The sequence below is a fragment of the Chironomus tepperi genome, unplaced genomic scaffold (assembly GCF_022539635.2).
Source record: "Chironomus tepperi strain 1889 unplaced genomic scaffold, CSIRO-AGI_Ctep_v1 contig_12, whole genome shotgun sequence".
Classification (NCBI taxonomy): Eukaryota; Metazoa; Arthropoda; class Insecta; order Diptera; family Chironomidae; genus Chironomus; species Chironomus tepperi.
Window position 1 is genome coordinate 806,209 of NW_027226134.1, and position 8,332 is coordinate 814,540.

Below are 8,332 nucleotides of genomic sequence, written 5' to 3' on the forward strand. Positions count from 1 at the left end.
TGTGTCGTTTGATGTTTTATTCATGTTCGTTGGATAGAGATCATGACAAGTGTGGTGTCGGAATAGAGCAGTGACGAGTTACTCACTCGTATGCTGCGGCACTCTAATTTACGAGACTTCCTACCAAGATATCGAGTCATATATAGAGTCAAATCTGTAAACTCGAGATTATGGCTTCTTTAGCCGAGTGGTTAAGCAATAGATCGAGAATCTGTAATTCTCTAATCTGTGAAGACAAGGGTTCAATTCTCGCTAGAAGCTAGTTCTTCTCTCACTAGTAGATAAATTAGGTAATTTCTCTAATCGGTTAATGGATTCAAAATTCAGTACCAGGAAGGTGTGACTCTGGCGTGGTACTAGATAAATGTTAGTCGAATCCGGTGAGAGGTTAAAGTAATGTCGATTTAAGACTGGATTATTTTTTCAATGAACTGATCCCAAGCAGACAATGCGCGTGCTTATAAGAGCAGAGTGAGGCTCACGAGTAGTATTCTAGTATATTTAAGCTGATTAAGCTCTCTTGAGCATACTTTTTGCATGTTAGAGGATTTATACTATTCGAGTAGGGATCATCGAAAGCTGCATGCTTGCTCATCTGAAACGTTAAAAGTTCAAGTCAGAGATTCTTGGCCGAGACGTAGTTCTACCGTAATTTTGTCCAATTGAGCTCAATTATTACAGACAGTAGCCGTTCTGGTCAACCGTTTTATTAAAGTCCTTTGATCCACAGTGGATCAATAGCAATTAATTATCATCATCATTACAGAGAGTAGTGTCGAAATATCACATTGTTCCACACATTGCTTACAACATTACAATAGGAATTTCATATCACTTTATAATGACAAATGTGAAGAGACGAGAAAGACTTGTCTAGAATAGCTTTGAGAATGGTTCCATTTGATCATTATTCACCGATCACTGGTAAAATTTACATGAAAACTCTAATCCCATAAATCACATCTTAAATTAATAAAATTTATAATTTTCTGCAAGCAATTATGCAAAAAAATAAAATTAAATTGTAAATGTAAAACTCAGATGAAAGTCGTAAATCTCAGTTTTTCTTTATCTTATATTTTTATGAATAATTATGAACGAATGGTTACATTTCAAGAACATTTCATGCACAATCTCATTAATTTTGGCTGTTTAAGTTCAAAATTTATATATTTCTCAAGTGCTTTTAGTGTTAGAGCAAGCTAGGGGTATTTGGGGAATGTCATGGATCTTAATTGATTACGAGTACTGTATGGATCGCTGTTCTGAATAACCATCAAAATGTTTGTAGTGGGATCCGAAGCACTTGCAAGCTCAGTGCATTGCAAAGACTAGAGTACGTCATCAAACCTGATGTAGCTTGCAATGTGCCCAGTCACAATTCGTGTGCGCAAGATTTCGAAAAGAATATCATCCATATACTTGTATACCCTTGTATATCTAGCAGTGGAGTCACATTTTGTGGAAAATACCTCAAAACTGTACCCAACACACGAATCGAGCTTCATAAGTTACTTACTTACTTACTTCGATGGCCATTCAGATGTTGCCTAAAGCTGGTTTTTTCGTCAGCTTTTGCCTGCTAATTGAGCTTCGTATCTATAACGGTGAAATGGAACAATAGCTTCATAAATTAGCCATGACCTAAGCTTGAATCTAGGATCTTTGGTACGTAAAGCCAACACTCTATCTTTTAGGCCTCTTATGTCATTTCAATTAGATGCAAAGACGGAAAATTTGTACAAACTTTGTGATAAGGCCAGCGACAAAGTCAGATCGAAGGCCTTTTGTAGAAATCTAGGCTTCACATCGGAGCATGGTTCCAGTAAGTAAGTAAGTAAGTAAGTATGTCATTAGGTGTGATTTGGGGGGTATTGAACTCAAACTGCCGTTTTTACCTCTGGATACGCTCCTGTTGCCAACAAATTAAAATTTATTAAATTGTATGAAAATTAAATTAATGAAATTTCCACATTTTACAAACCAAAGTCACACACACACACATACTAATAAACACACACAAAAACACACGTAATATTTACATAAAAATTAACAAAATTCAAAAACTGTTCTTGGAAATAAAAATCATTCATTCTATTGCAAATGCCAACAATTTTTTCTGGCCACAAAACATATTTATTTACGTGTTTCCAAATGTACATTGCGGTTCTGAATGAAAACTGAGCTGAATAAAATGAAAAAAACTTTGTGATGTGAATTTGATATTTTCGTATATCCAGATTATTTGCTCATTTTCATTGTTTAGACACTGAATGGTGTTAATGTGATGAAGTTCTTTTCATTTGAAACGTTTATGCTTCACACATATCAGCATAGCATTTCCTGTAGCTTATGTAAAAGTTCTTCAACCCATCAAATCCTCAAAAAAACATGCAATTCCATTTTCACCTTCAGTTATTCCTGAAAATCTTCTAATTCTTATGTATTTTTTCCAAAAAAGAGAGAAGAAAAGCTCAACATGATCTCGTGCGCCATGGTATGTTGGAATAAATATGTGTCTTCAAAAACAAAATGTGTATTTTCTTGTCATTTGAACTGCTTTCTTGGAAGAAATGTTTTATACTTTTAGAGGAAAAACAATTTTCACAGTTTGTCTAAAAATTCACAAGGTTGTAGCTTTTAAAGAGATTTTCGGTGACTTCCACGCTGTGATGGGTGTTGTCTTAAGGGAAACTTTTATTTTTCGCGGCACATAATTAAGGTATGTGTCGATTGAAACCAAATACGGCATACGATTCAAGAAATTTATGACACACTAATGTGCCGAGGCGAACAGGTTGCCTATCACTGTCTTAGAGAACCATATAGCATAGAATTCATTGATATTCGCAGTTCCAAGACCCTCTTTTGGCTCACTTTTTGGTCAAACCTCGTCTTGACCTCCACCCTGCCCCAATTAGATCTGATAGAATTTGTAAATGCTTTGTGATGTAACCTGCAAATGAATCAGTTGGAAAGCATTTTATAGTTACCAAGGCTCCAAGTCAGAGCACGGCTCTAGTAAGTTACCCTCCCTTCTTTTGAAAAATCTTTTCAATTCTTCAATTTTTTAGGGGTTTTAAGTGAAAAAGGTTAACGATGCTTCTGGTAGCTTTGCGTCTTACCGTTAATACGGTAAAATATCGATGCCCCAGAGAACACGCTGTGCTGCTCGGATTACGTCGTAATTGAAGGTTGTGAATTAATGCCGATCTTTTCGGTTGTTAACAAGGCTTACCGCGAAAAAGGTTGCAAACATACTGCACGTAATTGAAGATTGTGCATTAACGATCTAAAGTGCATGTTAAGTCTGACTTTGTAGATGACACAATATCACATGGGCGTTCAAAGAACTCATGGAAGGAATCTTACATTGGCAAGCACAAACCAGCGATTGAGCTAGCTTATGAAGCTTGTAAATCTATTGGAGACCATGAATCACAATTGATCTGTACGACCAGTGACGTAAGTATGTAAGTAAGTAACAATAGATATTAATATCTGTCTACCCACTTACTTAAATCCTATTCTTGATCAAGCCTACAATATTTATTTAAAAATATCTGCTAATGATATGAAAATGCCTCAATGCACAAGTATACGAAAAGATCCAAATAAGTTTATAAAGTCAAAAATATCCCAAGGCTCAGCAAAATGTCTTGCCTTCAAGAAATAGCAAAAAAAGAGACTTTCCTGCTCATTGCCTGAATCATTCGATAATAAATATCATAAAATTTGCATTGCATGCATACAGTATAAAATATTTAATAAAATTAGTGCTGTAGCAGTAGTTGAAAAGTTAGCATCATCGAATTCAGTTCCATTTTTTTTTCTTTAAGCCTTTTTTTCCCTTCCGTTGTTACCGTAGCTTATGTTAAAACGTTCATATACATTCACATATCTCTCTGCATTCACAAAATTGGCAAACATCTCTCTGTGATGTTAAAGGAAATGCGAATGTAAAAAAAATGAATATTGTGGGGTAAGAGAGACTGAATAAGAGATAGATAGAGAGTAAAAGGAAAGGAAAGAGAAGAAATTTATTGCAAACTGTTTGAGATAAGAGGAATGATTTATTGACTCACTGCTTTTATTTTCATTTTCTTGTCTTCTTCTTCTTCTATGCCTTTTTTTGTACTCCTTTTTTTCATGCTCGTTATTTTCATCAGAGTTGTCAGATTGGTGTGTAGTAATGCAATGCATATTCCTGGATTTGTCTAGGCATTATGAGTAAATCCACCGTCACGATGCCGTCGAGGCAAGACTGTTTAGCAAAGGTTCTTAAAACAGGATCGAGTCAATTCGTGATGTCGCAGGTTACCAACCAGTAATTTAAAGGATTGTGTCTTTAGCGGTAGGCAAACTTTTTAGATGGCAAGAGATCGCGCGGTAGGCCAAATAACTCATGGAAAGTAGCTGTCGATAGAGACAGTGTCACACTTGGAATTGGTAATTGGCAAGCGGTAGCCAGCGAAAGATCCTGTTTCAGGAGCCGACTGAGGGAGACCATGGATCACACTTGATCTATCCGGCCAGCGAAGTGAGTAAGTAAGTGTCTTTAGCGGCCGTTCACTTGCTACATAATGTTCTTCTAGGAAAGTGGAAAGGAGATTATTCTAAGAAACTCCAATTTAAAATGCTATGGCAACTGACAGAAAAGTACATAGAGCGAAAATACTCGAAAATTTTGCTCAAGACCAGCGTGACACGGTCATGGGATCAATTTTGGATGCATACTGAGAACTGTTTTGTAGCGATTTAATGATTTTCACTTCAGTTCGCCAGCTCGTAGCCGGATTCTATTCCAAAAAAGTGACTGACAAGTTCACAGCCGGATCGGAAACTATGTTCTGCAACATTTGAAAATCTGCAGAGCTAAACAATTGCAGTTGAGAGGCAGTTTTACTGGGATTCATTGTGAACCCTAAGTGGTAGACGACAAGTAATCGACTTTTAGGTACCGTAGTGATACTTCTGTATCATAAACGTATGTTCTTTGCCTGTAGAGCTGATGATGACAAAAAGGTGATTTCTTGGCTCATTTTTACAAAATGTACGAAAAAATATAATTCATACAAGTGGACAAACATACGTTATGTTAAAACTATGCAAATAAAATCATTAAAATTACTTAAAATTAAATTCCAGAATTATTCTTCTCATTAGTTTAATTCTGCTCATCAGTTTAATTCTGCTCATCAGTTTAATTCTGCAGAATTATTCTGTCTATCCTATGCAACACACCCAAACTATGGATTCCATGGATTTTGTGGAATTTGTGGAATCCGTGGAAAAATTTATAGAATCCATGGATTTCATGAACTAATCCATAATTTCTATAGATTCCATTGATTTCACCAAAATATTTATATATTCCATGACTTCCATAAATTTTTCAATGGATTCCACAAATTCCACAGAATCCATGGAATCCATAGTTCGAATCGACTTCGAGCTCTGGGCTTTAGCTTGTCTTGAAATAAGTATGTCTTTCAAAAAGAAAAGCTCAGTAACTCTAATAGACATCTCTAATTCACAAATATCTAGATTTAAGAATTGATAATTATGTAAATTTCAAGCATACATCGAGCATCCTGTGAATTAAAGTTTAGTTAAAAGCATGTCTAGCTGAAAACAAAATCCGTTGTTTCTTTAAAAGCAATGTCGTCTCTTCCAGATGACACAAAATCTGCAGATGACAACTCTGAATTTCATCATGTGAATCTACTTACTACTTCTTTATGGAGGAAGAAAAAAAAATTGTCTCAACATTTGCAAACAGCATACAGTCTACATACATGTATGTATGTACGTTGATACAAACGCCTGACATTATTAAAGGAATTTTTTTCCGTTCCTTATTCTTCATCTTTATGTTCACCATGAGAGGAACAAAAAAAAACAACTTTATGCATGATGAATTTGTATGCTTACAATTCTTTTACATTCAAAAGCATAGATTGAATTAATTATGAATGCTTTGAGCAACAAATAATATGTCAAAAAAGGGATCAAAGATGAAGTGAATGACTTGGAAAATCTTGTTTGAGGTAAAGTGTATTATTTGAGGATTAAATTTAAGCTTTTGTGATGCAGTTTAAAAATAAGATGAGAAAATTTAATCATTTTTTATATTGTGTCATTGAAACTGTGAAGTATGTCAATAGCTTGCTGTTCATTTTAATTTTGACGACGTAAGATACAAGAATTGAGAGTGTTCTGACAACTAGGTAACGGCTAAGCTGATTTCGGTCCATTTTGATGACAGAATTGCATTTGGCATTTGAAATTGACAAGTGTAAGTCAGCAATAGGGCAAGTTTCAGGTGGCATCTGAATGAAGCCATGAATTACAATTAACCTGTATGGCAAGCGAAGTAAGGAAGAAAGTTGATGACGAAAAATTTAATTTGCCTGAATCCGGCCCCGGATTAAAATTCGGCTTTAATACGTCATTATACTAGAATCACGCTGACATGGTAGGACAGTTAGGGAACTTCTGGATACATCAAGTGGATTAGCTGGTAATCGATCCAGAATGCGGCTTTGAGCCGGAATGACTCTGAAATTATGACGGATTTGATTTGAATTCGGCATCCTGTCAAAATTACGTCGATAAGGTGGATCATCTAGGTAACGGCTGATTTCGAAATCCGGCTCGGGCTCATGAGAACAGCTCATAGAATTGCTGATTTCGGTCCATTTTTACGGCAAAAATTAAATTTGCTAGATTCCAGCTCTATTCTGACTCTGATATGATGTGATTCGGTCCTCATGAGCCCGAGCAGGATTCCAAAATCAGCCGTTACTCAGCTGTCCTACCATGTCGGTTTAGCTGTCCCACCATGTCGTCCTAATTGTCCCACCAAGTCAGTCTAGTCCCATCATGTCGGCTTAACTGCCCCACCATAACAGGCGTGATTCTGACATGATGACGAATTCGGATTGAATTGTCACAGTCACGTCAGCTCGGAGCCGGATCCTGGATTGATTACCCGACAAAATCACGTGATACATCCCGAAAGCACCCGTAAAAAGGTCAGAATATACGGCATAGGTCGAATAGATTCTAGATTGAGACCGGATTTATCGAATTTGATTTGACGCCAGAGCTATGCTAATCTGGGGCTCTGGGGGGATCTGGTGGGATTATCGGCAATTTCCACGTCGTGTGTCTTCCGGGAATATAATCTCTCATTACGTTTAAATACCAAATTAATGCCTCAATTTCTCAGAACATTATCTCAATAACATCACATCAAAATCATGCATCCAAGCAACTTCCAATGCACATACACAAAATTATATTCAAATCAAAATCTAATCAAGTGTAAACTGTATACGAATGCAATGTGAATTAAGTTAATTGAAGAATTGAAATGAAAATTAAATCCAAATGTTTTGACATTTGAGTAAGCATTGTCATCATTTTCGTCTATAGAGAGAGTGCATGTACATGAAGATTTCTTATGAATAAACTCTGCACAATAAAGACATTATGAATGAAATGATAGATACTGTCACTGGATGCAGCAGTGATACCAAGCTTTAATTTAAAGTGCTTCTCATTCCACGACATGATAGTCGTACATGAAATAACCGAAAAACTGTGGATTTTTTTAGATTTTTTTTTTCACATGTGCTTCTTCTTTATGTGGATATTTCAAAATTCAAGGAAGAAAAGTCTTAAAGAATACTTAGAATAAAGTAGAACACATAAAGCTAGCTTGTATGGGGATAAGATTTATGTTGAAATATTACTTATTTGCCATGTCTTGAAAGTTCCTCATGACAAGAAATTTTCTCCAAATGCTATCGTATGCAAAAAGGGTAGCAAGTTGAAAAGGCGGTGGATAAGGGGATTTAGAGCGCATTTTTAAATTTTATCCTGGAAAGAAGCTGTCGATACAGACAGCATTGCATTTGATATTGGCAATTGGCACGCAGAAGCCGGCGATAGAATCAGCTTTAGGTGACATCTGAGGGAGGCCATGGATCACAGTTGATCTGTAAGCTCATCGAAGTAAGTAGTGGTATTTCTCTCGCTATAGTTCTCAATATCCCGAATTGGCAAAAGTTATCGAAAGATAGAGCTGTCTAAAGACTTTCTTTAAACGCGGCAATGGGTCCCTGTGTGCCCAAGCCAAGGACGTAAGAAAGTAAGTGGGATACCTGGACCATGAAAACATACTCTTTGTCTGTTTAGCTCATTAACCTTTTATGTTTAGGTTCAGTTGACTTTGGTTGGAGAACAAAAGGAATTTTAAATAATTTTGTATGAAATTACATACTTCACAAGAAAATAATTCAAACTGCTTTGGGAAGATTGTTCT